The sequence below is a fragment of the Solenopsis invicta genome, chromosome 3, assembly GCF_016802725.1.
Source record: "Solenopsis invicta isolate M01_SB chromosome 3, UNIL_Sinv_3.0, whole genome shotgun sequence".
Lineage (NCBI taxonomy): Eukaryota > Metazoa > Arthropoda > Insecta > Hymenoptera > Formicidae > Solenopsis > Solenopsis invicta.
In genome coordinates, this window is record NC_052666.1 from 6,882,484 (window position 1) to 6,895,827 (window position 13,344).

Here is a 13,344-nt window from a genome sequence, read left to right on the forward strand (position 1 = left end):
AAATTAATGGGAGATAGGAGAAAGAAATTTTAAGTAAAATTAAATGGTTTGAAAAGCGAGGGTGGATTATAATGCCTCCGGTTTGTCTGCGATCTTGTTGAGGTCTCGAGCGGACCTTAAGATTGTTATGCCGGATGGGAAACTTTGGAGAGAACAATGGATTTTCTCTATTTTTTTTATTGTTGGTTTCTTAGGGACTAGTCCACGGAGGATAGTCGGGGTCTGGTGACCCGGCTAAGAGGGAGAGGTCGCGTAACCCTTCGTTGCGGCACAAAGTCGGAAAGAGGCTTCGCCGTCCTCCTCCGCAAGTCGGGCAGGTACGAAGGCTGTGGAGTCGTGCGTTCTAGGCGGGGGAGAGGTAGGGGTTTTAGTTCCTCCCGTGGAGTGGTTGCTGCGGGGGAGGTTGGCTCTTGCCTCAGAGCGCCCCTTATGCAAAGATGGAGGGATCAAAGGTCCCAAACGCAGTGGGCTCATGTTTGAGCTCTTTCAAAAATGCCCGTCGGCCGCCTCGCTGCCCTCTATGACTCTTTTTGCCCATGATTGCCTGATAGATATCATTGTTAGTAATTTTTGTATTTTAATTGCTTGCCACCAGAGTCTATGAATAGAACCTCTTACCGTTGTGTGTAAAAGAAGAGAAAAGAGAGAGAATTAGCGCATGTGAGTGTGTGCGCGTGTTTTAACGCGATCTAAAAGAATTAAGAAGGAACTTTGTGAGTATAAGAGTTTGATAGAAATGTTTCGTCGAGGATTCGAGAAGTCTTGTTTCTTTCTTTATTTGAAAGGTTTAGTGGTCTTGAAAGGAGTGTAGATTGGAGGAGCGAGTCGACGAAGGCGCTATGCGAGCGGGCTCGGGAGCGCGCACTTGCGTCTTGCTTTTTAGGATGGAGTAGATTTTCCTAGTCTGGACGAGCGCCGAGGAGGCGCTGTTTGAGCGAGGCTCATTCAGCGCACTACCTGGCTGCTGCACCCGACATCGGAGTCAGGAAAAAGGTTCAGCGGAAGGAGTTAAGAGAGAGAGAGAGAGACATCCTGAGATCCTCGATGGATGTCCGAATTATTGACCCACCCATTATCTCATCAGCAATCTACAGGTTGGGAGGCTGCAATGGTTTGTGCACTCGCGATTGCTGACTCGATAGAAGTTACAGAAGAAGTAGTGCTAGATCTCCGATTTCGCGTCGCATTTATACCATCTGGTTGTAGACGAGGGGTACCAGGGAGGAGAGGTTCCCGATTTCTGTTAGTTTTTCAATATAAGTAAGCCCTTTAATGATCATGCGCTCTCCGCGTGCCGCGCGGCTCGCGAGTTTGTGAGGAAATCGCATACGAAATCAAGAATTAATTTCGAAGCTTTAAAATTCAGTATAAAATGTAATTTCCTTTAAGGATCTTTGAATTGAGCGCGCAGATCTATAGTGCTGATTTTTCTGAGTCGTTACATAGCGAAAGAATTTTACAACACGAACTATTTTTTAATCGATCTTGAATTTTCAGAAGACTCTAGCGGTTGTAATTTTCATGGGATTTTAATATAGTGCGACGGAGTGCAAGCCGAGAGTGAGTGTAAATGATTTCTAGATTGAAATTAATAAGTTCATTAAAGATACTATTTTTAATGGTCTTGCAAAAATAGACGAATTTATCGTACGAGAGTCGCGAGAAGCGCGCGCCCGCGCGCACCGGCGTCGCGACGAAAATAATTCCGAGATCCTTTAAAAATTCCTGTAAGCTACAACTCTTGAGCTATATTAATTTTGATTTGACGGATGATAATGCCGATTTTTCTGAATCGTTACGTTACTGAAAAGTTTAAATTTCATCATTGCTTTTAGGTGAAATTGATTTTTATACTTTGGTCGTTTATAATGCTCTCAGTTCTCTCGTTTTTCTAATTGCGCGTGCATAGTAGGATAGTGGGGTAGGCGCTCTACAAAAGTGCACGTTGAAGTTTGCAAGTTTATTATTTCTACCATGAGAAAACTATTTTTCTTTATGACTGAATAAATCTTGGGACTCGACGCGCGCGCACGGGCGCTTGGTGACACAGACAAGAGCCGCGAGGCACGGGGAGACGGCGCGCGAGCGTTGTGTATCACATTCCGCGCATTATTTCCTATTTAATTAAATTTATATTTCGAGTAGTGATCTCAGGTTGGCATGTACGGTGCGATAGCACCTAGTACACGCAATCATCACGCGATCACCGGTTTACTATTTTGTTATTCTGTTAATATTTTTATTGAAAAATGTTACAAAATTTAGAGCGGTTATGTGATGCTATTATAATTCTAGATTTGACGTGGCTATTTATGTTGCATTATCTTTATGTCGAAATTTGTTTCTGTAATTTTCTCTATAAGGTTTAAAGTTACGTTAACAAATGCATGCGGATGGTGCGTAAAGTTAGGGGGAAATTTTGGACAACAGACGTAACAGTTGAAACAAATTTGGGTATATGTTTGGTAGTGAGAACGGAATCTGCTTGTATTTCTCACTTAAAATCGCAAATTTATTTTTTGGGAAATCAGAATAAACCTTTAAACACACCTTAAAAACGTTTTTAAAAAATTATTACTTTAAGTGAATATATAATGAAAAAAAAAAAATTAAATTAATATTAAATTAATGTTAAATTAATGTTTTGAAATTATGGTTTCAAATAAAAAAATTAATGTAAAAGAAATATTAAATAAATGTTAAATAAATATTAAATAAATATTTTCTCTACATTATTATTTAAATATTTAATTAATGTTAAATAAACATTTAATAAATATTTAATAAAAATTATTGTTTAATGAATTTTATGAACTGTATTTACTTCATAAATGTTATTGTTTTAATGAATTGTTATAATAATGAATAATTAATATTAAATAAATATTTAAAAAACATTTAAAAAATATTGTGTGTTAATTGAGTTGTTAAATAACACAAATCAAATTTCATTTTTTATATACGTATAAATTTCTTTATTTTTGTTAACTTTTTTACATTATTTTTATTAAATTAAGAAACTGACAGCGGGAAAACATTAACAAACTGACGAATTATATTGAAGCACGACAGACTAATGGGTTTAATTAAACAAAGTGTATCTGCTCGTGAAGTGGCCCAACAATATACATATATGTTAAATAATAAGTTCAAAAAGTATCGCGAATTTTGTGTTTTTTCAAAAATTATTTATTTATTCATGAATATCTATTTTGTCCCCTTCAAAGTAATCCCCATGAGATATTATACACTTGTGCCAACGGTTTTTCCAATCTTCGAAGCACTTCAAAAAATCATTTTTTTTTATCTTGTTTAGCTCCTCCTTCGATGCCGTCTTTATCTCGTCAAGCGTAGCGTAACGTCGTCCTTTCATGGGCCTCTTCAGTTTAGGGAACAAGAAAAAGTCACAGGGGGCCAGATCTGGGGAATACGGTGGCTGCGGCATCATTAGTGTGTTGTTTTTGGCCAAAAAGTCGCGCACAAGCAACGATGTGTGAGCAGGGGCGTTTGGTACGAATTTCGCGGCGACCCGTCTCATGCCCAAATCATTGATAAAAATCGAATGGCACGAGCCAATCGATATGTTTAGGTCCTCAGCAACTTCTCTAACGGTGATTCGACCATTGGCCAATACCATTTTCTCCACTTCATTAATTTTTTCGTTTGTTGTTGAAGTGCTCGGGCGTCCGGCACGCTCTTCGTCGTTCACATCTTCTCGGCCTTCTGAGAACATTTTGTACCACCGATAAACGTTGCTTCGGTCCAAGGTAGCTTCTCCGTATGCCACAGTCAACATTCGGAATGCATCCGCGCACTTAATTTCGTTTTTCACACAAAATTTGATACAGGTTCTTTGATCCATTTTTTTGAATAGGTAAAAATCGAAGACGATCCAAAACACGTGCAAGCAAAGCAGCTGTCAACAATTAAGTGAACATTCAAAATGGCCGAGCTTGTCGGCATAAGTGAGAGACATGAGTACCAACATAACGCCACAAAAAGATTGAAATTCGAATATGCGTAACCCGCGAAAATTCAAAATTCGCGATACTTTTTGAACACACCTCGTATGTTAAATAATAAATCAACACACATAATTTTACACATAAAAAATAAGTAAAAAAATTAATATTGTTGGCGACACATACATCTCGTTTGTTCGACCCGCATGTAAAGGTGGCGCTTACGCGCCTTCAGCGCAATATCTATGCTCTATATTGTCTGGGTTCTCCCCCCCCTCGCCATCTTGTGTAGACGCGATCAGTCAGAGACAAGACGTGTGTAAAGAGATCCCCGAATAAATCGAGTTTAGCTAAAGAGTCTCGCCCTTTTATTGTTGTCCACCTCCTGCATACTCTGTCAGATTATGGGCCCAGAGTGCCTAAAAGCTGCGTGGACAACATTTGATTGCAAATACGCGAAACCTCGGCTCTAGAACTTCAATGCGCACGAGAGGATTCACGAGGTGCGAGCAAGAGAAGGCGGCACGGCTCATCAGTATTCTAAGGCCGGACGTACCGGGTATCGATCGGACACGTGAAGACACGCACTCCCAGGATCTCGATCGGGCATACGTGCAGGAAGTCGATCGAATTCATTCAGTCGAGTGAACGGTCAGGTTCGTTCAATCGCGTAATCGGTCCAGTCTGTTCAGCCGCCGTGATCGGTCGAGTTTGCTCAATCGCGTAATCGATCGAGTTTGTTCAGTCATTGTAATCGATCGAGTCTGTTCAGTTGTTGTAATCGATCGAGTCTGTTCAGTCGTTGTGATCGGTCGAGTCTGTTCAGTCGCTGTGATCGGTCGAGTTCGTTCAATCGCGTAATCGATCGAGTTTGTTCAGTCGTTGTGATCGGTCGGTTTGTTCAGTAGCGGGCGGTCAAGTCTGCTCTGTCGGATGCGCATGACCGGACATTAACACACACGAGAGACATTAAGACAGTTATCCGTTTACACAATGAATGCAAACGGCGTCGTACGCATCGAGGCGCTCGGGCGTGAAAATTATGATACCTGGAAACTGCAAATGCGCGCGTTATTGGTCAAAAACGACGCATGGGGCTACGTCAGCGGAGAGATCGTGAAGCCCGAACTCGTGGAGAATGACGTGGCATCGGCCGCGGCAATTAGAGAATGGAAGATCAAAGACGAAAAGGCAAAGTCCGATCTGATTCTGTCCATAGGCGCCAGTCAATTGAAGCAGATTGAAAGCTGCGCAACATCCCGCGAACTGTGGCTCAAGCTAGAGAGTACATTCGACTCGAGGGGACCGGCGCGTAAAGCCACCCTGTTAAAGGGCCTTACATTGAAGAAAATGGACGAAGGAGGCGATGTTCGTGAACACTTGCACTAATTCTTTGACATCGTGGACAAGCTATCCGAGATGGACATCAATATTAATCCAGATCAACTAGCGATAATGATGCCCTACAGTTTTTTGTCCAGCTTCGAAAATTTCCGATGCGCAATTGAAAGTCGGGACCAATTACCGACACCCGAAAATTTACGCATCAAAATCACCGAAGAGTATGAAGCAAGGAAAGCGGCAACGTCGAACTCGGTACAAGGAGCCATGTTTGCAGATAATAAGAAAACGAAGCCGAAGCACCATCTCAAAAGGGGTGACCATAGCAAAATCAAGAAGTTCAAATATAAGTGTTACAAATGTCACAAGGAAGGGCACAAATCCTCTGAGTGCCCGACGAAGAAAGCAAAAGACAAACAGTCCGAAAGCGTATCTTTATTATCCACTGTTGACGGAGGCGATATATGTCAGCTAACGACCAGCAATAACCAGAGCATATGGTGTCTGGACAGTGGGTGTACGTCACATCTATGTAACGACATCAACACATTTACAGGAATCGACGGAAAAGAATCTGGCAGATTAAAGTTGGCGAGCGACGCGTATGCTGAAATAAAAGCAAGAGGCACCGCCGAGGTCGTAGCAACTGTAAATGGCAAACGAAGCGACGTGACTTTAAGGGACACGTTGCACGTTCCTGAACTTCGTACAAATTTGCTCTGGGTTTCAAAGATCACAGATAAAGGTAGTTCAAAGTAGTCTTCAGTAAAGAGAAGGCCACGATTTTCGACAAGCAAGGATCCGAAAAGCTGGTCGCGAAACGCGTTAATAATCTTTATTACGTAGAAGGAGCGATGCCCGATAGTTGTCAAAACGCGGAGCGCGATAACAAAAGGGACGATGAATCAAGAAGCTCAGTTGATTCATTGTTAGCGTGGCACCGACGAATGGGCCACTTGAATGTTTGTGATCTGCAAAGTGCATCGAGGAACGGAGCCGTTCGTGGGATCAGAATTAAAGGAGGAAACGAGGACTTAGACTGCGAAATCTGCCTTCAGGGGAAGATGTCTCAACTACCATTCTCGAAGGCGTCGAATCGGGAAACAGCAAAGTTGGCCTTTATTCACACCGACATCTGCGGTCCGATGCGCACACGATCGAACGGCGGTTCAACCTACTTCATTACCTTCATCGACGATCATACCGGATGGACGGAGGTCAGGTTCATCAAGAACAAGAGTCAAGCACTCGAAGAATTTAAGGATTTTAAAACTCTCGTCGAGAAACAACAAGATATGAAGATCAAGAGCATACAGTCCAATAACGGACGAGAATATATGAATAAAGAGTTCGAGGAATACTTAAAGTCGCAAGGCATCACACGTCGGCTCACGACAGCCTACACGCCGGAGCAAAACGGCGTGGCCGAAAGAAAGAATCGGACACTAGTGGAATCGGCACGGTGCTTGCTGATTCAGTCAGGCCTACCGCCATCATTTTGGGCTGAGGCCGTTTCTACAGCCAATTACATAAGGAATCGCTGCCCGACGAAAAGACTAAATGGACGGACTCCCTATGAAGATTGGCACGGAGACGTACTATCGGTGGAACATTTTAAGGAATTCGGATGTAAAGCATTCTGCTTGGACAAGACGCCGACGAAGGGAAAATTTGAGGCCCGATCGAGAGAGGGAACATTCATTGGATACTCAGAAGAGTCGAAAGGTTTCCGAGTCTGGCTATCCGACTCCCAAAAAGTCGAGATCACAAGGGACATACGATTTCTGGAAAAGTGCGCTGAGAAGTCGACAGCGTCACTTGAAGATTTCTATCCGGAACCAAACATTCATGATCACGTCGAGAAAGATCTGAAGACATCAGATATCGACATTGAACTATCACCAGAACGGTCCGATGAGGCGGAGGATTTCGAGGAGACTGTCGAGGAACTAGGAGCGACGGAAAACGAGGCTGCACCACCGACTCGCAGAACCGGACGTCCTCGTATAATCAGAACTGGACGGCCCGGACGACCTCGAAAAGATTACGACGGGAGCACGGAGGAGGCTGAAGTCGCTTATCTTACCGAAGTTCCGATGACGGAGGCGATCTCAGGAACAAATTCATCGGAATAAAGCCATAGCATCGGAGGTAAGGTCCCTGATTAAAAACGATGCATGAAGTTTAGTCAAACGTCCAAAAGATCAAAAGGTGATTAGAAGTAGATTTGTTCTACGAAACAAGTATAATCCTAACGGGACCATTGAGAAAAGAAAGGCTAGAGTGGTAGCACGCGGATTTTCCTAAAGACCCGGCGTGGATTTTCGCGATACTTTCGCACCTGTGGCGGGACTAAGTTCTATACGCACAGCAGTCGCAATAGCAGTCCAGAAGGGTATGAAGATTGAGCAACTCGACGTCACCACAGCATACCTGAATAGCTACGTCGAGGAGGAGATTTTCATGAAACCTCCGGAACATCTCGAAGATATTTCGGAACTCATCGTCCAAGCGAAACAAGAGGACAAACACATCCGAGACGCGGCGAAGAACATGTTAAAGAAGCTGAAAGAAGAGGATATGGTCTGTCTGTTGAAGAAAGCACTATACGGCCTACGTCAGGCAGGACGCAGCTGGCACACGTGTCTAGACACTGTACTACGAAGTGTCGGAGCTGTCCCATCGGAAGCTGACCCATGCGTCTATCGCAACGGGAAGGCTGAAAATAAATGTTTCATAATCGTCTACGTCGACGATATTTTGCTTATGTCTTGTGACGACAAGATGATCCAAAAATTCAAGAGTCATCTTAGCACGAGATTCGATGTCAAAGATCTAGGCACCGTTAACCGCTGCCTGAGATTGGAGTTCGCGAGGAACGAAAGCTGTGTAACCAAAAGAGTTACATACTCGACGTTCTCAACAGGTTTGGCATGTCGGAGTGCAGGCCGGTGACAACACCGTTGGAGCCAGGTCTGAAACTCATCGCGGAGGAAGACGAAGAGGATGAGAAGGGTGAGGACACCAAGGTTCCCTACAGAGAGTTGATCGGGGCCTTAATGTACTTATCTGTGGCGACGAGGCCCGACATCACTCACGCAGTAAGCTACCTGAGTCAGTTCAGCGATTGTCACGGAGAGGTCCACTGGAGGGTTGCAAAGAGAGTTCTACGTTACCTAAAGGGAACGATAAACACTGGGCTCGTTTTTCAACGCAGCAATGAACCCCCGACGATGTACACAGACGCTGACTGGGGCGGCTGTAGCGTGGGCCGTAGGTCCTACACCGGTTACGTTTTTATTATAGGTGGCGGAGCTGTTAGTTGGAACTCAAGGAAACAACAGACCGTGGCTCTGTCATCCACCGAGGCCGAATACATGGCCCTAGCCGAAGCAACCAAGGAGGTTTTGTACATGAGAAAGCTACTAAAGGATCTTGGAGTCGTCTTACAAAGCATCGTTATAAGGAACGACAACTTGGGTGCACAGAAGCTAGCTGCAAATCCTGTGTACCGCGCTCGATCCAAACACATCGACATCAGGCACCACTTCGTGCGCCAGGCTGTCAAGGAGAAAACAATTTCTATTGAATACACTCCGACTGACAGGATGCCAGCTGACGTTCTTACCAAGGGACTGCCCAGGGCAAAGCACGAGAATTGCAGTAATCTTCTCGTACTGAAACCCATTCAGTAGAGAAGATTCAATTAACACACCGTAACTACTGCGATTCGAGGGGAAGTGTTGGCGACACATACATCTCGTTTGTTCGACCCGCATGTAAAGATGGCGCTTACGCGCCTTCAGCGCAATATCTATGCTCTATATTGTCTCGGTTCTCCCCCTCTCGTCATCTTGTGTAGACGCGGTCAGTCAGAGACGAGACGTGTGTAAAAAGATCCCCGAATAAATCGAGTTTAGCTAAAGAGTCTCGCCCTTTTGTCCTCGAAAACTTCCAGCTCTACCCAAAACTGACATCATTAACGCAGCTTCTTCGTTCGGGTAAGGCATAACTACAAATTACGCTTACGACCGGGTTGCTTATTAGAAAACGTGAATTGGTGACGAGTTGCGTAATATTATGAATTCTAAGCAATGACTTTTAGGAGTGGTATGTAAGGGTGCTTTTTCGTGAAAATTACTTTATTGCTACAATAATCAACATTAAATGAAGATTAATATTAATAAATCAAGAATAAACGGCATCATAGAGCTGTACCGAATGTTAGAGATCTCGGTAATTAGGTATCTTCAAAACTCTACGCGTAGGACTATAGGTACACGCACCGGCAGAAATGGTGTCTCTCGACGCTAGCGCTCGGCTGCCGCACACACGCGGAGCCGCGCTTGTACGTGTGTCTAGGCTGCGCGGCGACGATCGGGGTGCGGGCGGAAAGTGGTGGGGGGCTTTACGATAGTGCATCCTCCTCGCTCGACGCTGGGTCGAGAGAGAAAGCATTATTCGACGTGATACCATGGGCGAAGTCGGTGTCCTCTGCTTATATTTTTCATTGCATTTTCTTGTAGTCGATTTCGAGAGCTTTCCAAAACACTATAAATAAGTTTATTTTGGTTAAGGACTTTCCGAGTTATGACGCTTGAAGGTAACAGTACACCGTAACTTTCAAGCCTCACAACTCGGAAAGTACTCAACGAAAATAAACTTTCTTATAGTGTTTTGGAAAGGTCTTGACACCAGCTATTAGATTCTGGAACCAAAAATGAGGTGTCCTATTTAAAAAAGTTAATGTTATTTTGATCTGACCTTGGCGACGCCATCCAAGGTCAAACTGATAAAATCAGTAAATAGATCTTTTAAAACCCTACAACTTTTGTCTGAAACATTTTTCTTTAAAATGTCGCGTTTACGAAAAAATCGGGTGGGACGGGTGGTCTGGGACACCCGGTATATATATATATATATTGTGACGTGGCAGTTTTATCTGCCTCGCCACTTCGTCCTCCGCCTGAGCAAGGAGGCGCGTAAGACCGGGTCGGGCACTCAGCGAGGGAGCGAAATCTCCGGCGGGACTGCGGCGCGTATTGATTTCATTTATTTATTCGCGGCTTATTTCATGTATCCGCGGGCACCTCGACAAACGTCGCCTAAGGACCAGCAGCAGCGAGGAGGATGGGCAGCAGCAGGACAAGGAGAAGGCGATCGTCCAGGGCCGGCGCACGGAAAACCGACGGCGGAGAGAAGGACGAGACTCGACGTGGTGCAGATATGCGCCACGCAAAAGAGGCTCGCATTGGCGCAGCCGAGGGACAGGCCAGGGCGGACGAACGGCCAGGACAAGGGCCGTCGAATGTCGGCTGTCCGTCGAGAAGGGTAGCGGCGAAGAATCGTCGCGGGAAATCTCTGCTGCTGTCGTCCGCGAGGACGACGAGAGCGACGAGGATATCGGATGCCGACGGGGACCGCACGACACCTGTAGAAGACCCGACACTGCGCTGCCGTGACGTCACGGCTAGATAAGGACGGCCGCTGATAGGCCGCGCCGCTAGGCGCAAGGATATCGCGCACCCTGTAGGAGGGGTAGCGCTCATCGATCGCGTATCGAGCGCGATCCTCTCGGCTTTTGCGTGCGACCCGGCGAACTGAGCGCGTGCGGGACGAATCCGAGCGAGGGTTATCGGCGAGCGAGCTACCGGATTTTGGCTATCGGAACTGTGCCCGGCCTGGCGATCCCTGCGGAGACGTCCACGGGACCAACGGAGGACAGGAGCGTCGTTGAGGTGACCCTCTAGAGACGGTGTAAAGCTGCCGGTGCCGGCTGACTCGCGCTCTGAGGTGGAGCCATTGGGTTAGTGTGCAGGTGCGTCCGCCGCGTGGCGATAGAACGCACCTTTTTAGTGTTTGGTCGGCTCTCCACCTCAAGCGTGAGACCTTGTCGAGGCACCCAGCTGTCGGCTGCCGCGTGTACGTTGGCTGTCCCGCCGTAGAAGCTCGCGGACGACCGGCTTCCCGGGAAGCCGCAAAGCCCTCGCGCACGTGCGCGAGTCGTGTTACGGCCGTGATCACACGACCGCCCGCGTTATCGGTGCGTTGTCGTGTCGCGCGTCTTCGAGAGAATTGTGCCTCGTGACCGCGACGACGGCATTGCCGTCACCGGGTATCTTTGGTTGTATTGCTGTTGAGTTAATTACTGTCCGTTAGCGAAAGTTCGACGAGTGTGTTCTCGCCGCGCTGTTCCGAGCGCGCGTGATTGGCGGTCTCGTTCCGCGCGGGACCAACCGCCGTTGTTCGCGCCGCTAGCGTAAGCATTGTAGTATTTAAGAAAATTTTCGCGTTCCGCTTATTCGTTCCGTCAGCTCTCTTTATCTTTTCCGTTCTTTGCTTGCTTCGACTGACAATTTCTTCGTGTTTGGCTCTACTCTGTCTCTGTCATATGCTACAATACATGTTATTTCTGTCTGTTATATCGGCCTGATCTTGCTTGATTTCTCGCCTACCCGTCTCCTCCAGTAAGAGAGCCGCTTCGTCCCTGTCTCCGCTACCCCGCCCCTCTACCGGTTAGAGGAGCTAGCTGGCCGCGTGCGAGCGACGATTTCGTGTTTCGTTCTGAGAAGCTATCGCGTCGTGTGCATCCGCGTCTAGCGTTAAATAGTGTACCCGGCGACGCGACCGGTATAATCGCGTCTGGCGCCCAAATTCGCGATTGGTGGTATCTATTGGTTATATCGTCGCTCACGCGTGTCTTGCGCGTAATTCCGGTGTTTGATCGCGTATTCCGCTGCTGCTCTCCGGCGTGGGATAAAAATACGTGACTATATATATATATATATATATATATATATATATATATATATATATATACAGGGTGTCCGTCCATAAATGTCCGAGCAAATATCTCGTAACTGGTTGAAGTTAGAAGAAAGTTTAATAAGGAAAATTTACATGGTTTTTAGTCGGCTACAAAATGCACGTAAAGAAATTTTTTTTACTCGTCACCTTTTTGAGTTATGAAGGTCAATGTAGGTTTTTTAAATGGGTACCTATAATTTTTTTGCATATTTACATAGTAGAGGTAATTTTCAATCAAAATTATATTAGGAAAAAAATTGCTACGACGCATCGTTTACGAGATAATCGGCATGCAAAGTATTAAAGTAATAATTTGGATCGAGTATTGTTGAACAAATTTGGAATATCAAATAGGTTGAGAAAGTAAACATTGTTTTTTCATGAAATATTTATTAACAAATTAATTAAGAAATGGTTCGAAATTGTTACCATCATGATCGATACAGCATTCAACGCGTTTTATAATGTTTCTTATTGTTAACTGCAGCATTTCTGTTGTAATACTTTCAACAGCTCTAGTGATTTTATGTCGTAAATCTTCTTCATTTTCAGGAATAGTTACATAAACAATATCCTTAATATACCCCCAAAGGAAAAAATCGCAAGGTGTCAAGTCCGGAGATCTCGGTGGCCATCGTACAGGACCATTAGTACCCATCCAACAATTAGGAAATCTATTATTTAAAAAGTTAATTACAGCACGTGTATTGTGTGCTGGAGCACCATCTTGTTGAAAAATAATATTTCGAAAAACTGATAATGGAAGATCGCGTAAATAATCTGAGAAAGTTGTTTGCAAGAATTCCAAGTATTTGTCACCATTAAGATGACCATGGAAAAAGAAAGGTCCAATAATTTTTGTTCCGATGATTCCGCACCATACGTTCACCGAAAATCTGCGTTGGAAACCTTTATCTCTTTTCGCATGTGGATTCACATCGGACCAAGTATGCACGTTATGTCGATTTTCCATACCACAATTGGAAAAACAAGATTCATCAGTCCATAATATTTTATTAAGAAAACCAAAGTCAGTACGATAATTAACTCGAAGCCAGTGGCAGAACATTAATCGGCGATCTGCATTTCCTTCATGTAAAGCTTGTACTAAATTATCACGAAACGGTTTGAATTTGAATTTTTTTAGTACAGCGTGTACGTAACTTTTCGATAATTCTAAATTACGTGCTACTGTTCTTATGGATGTACGTCTGTTTTCAATAAAACTTAATAG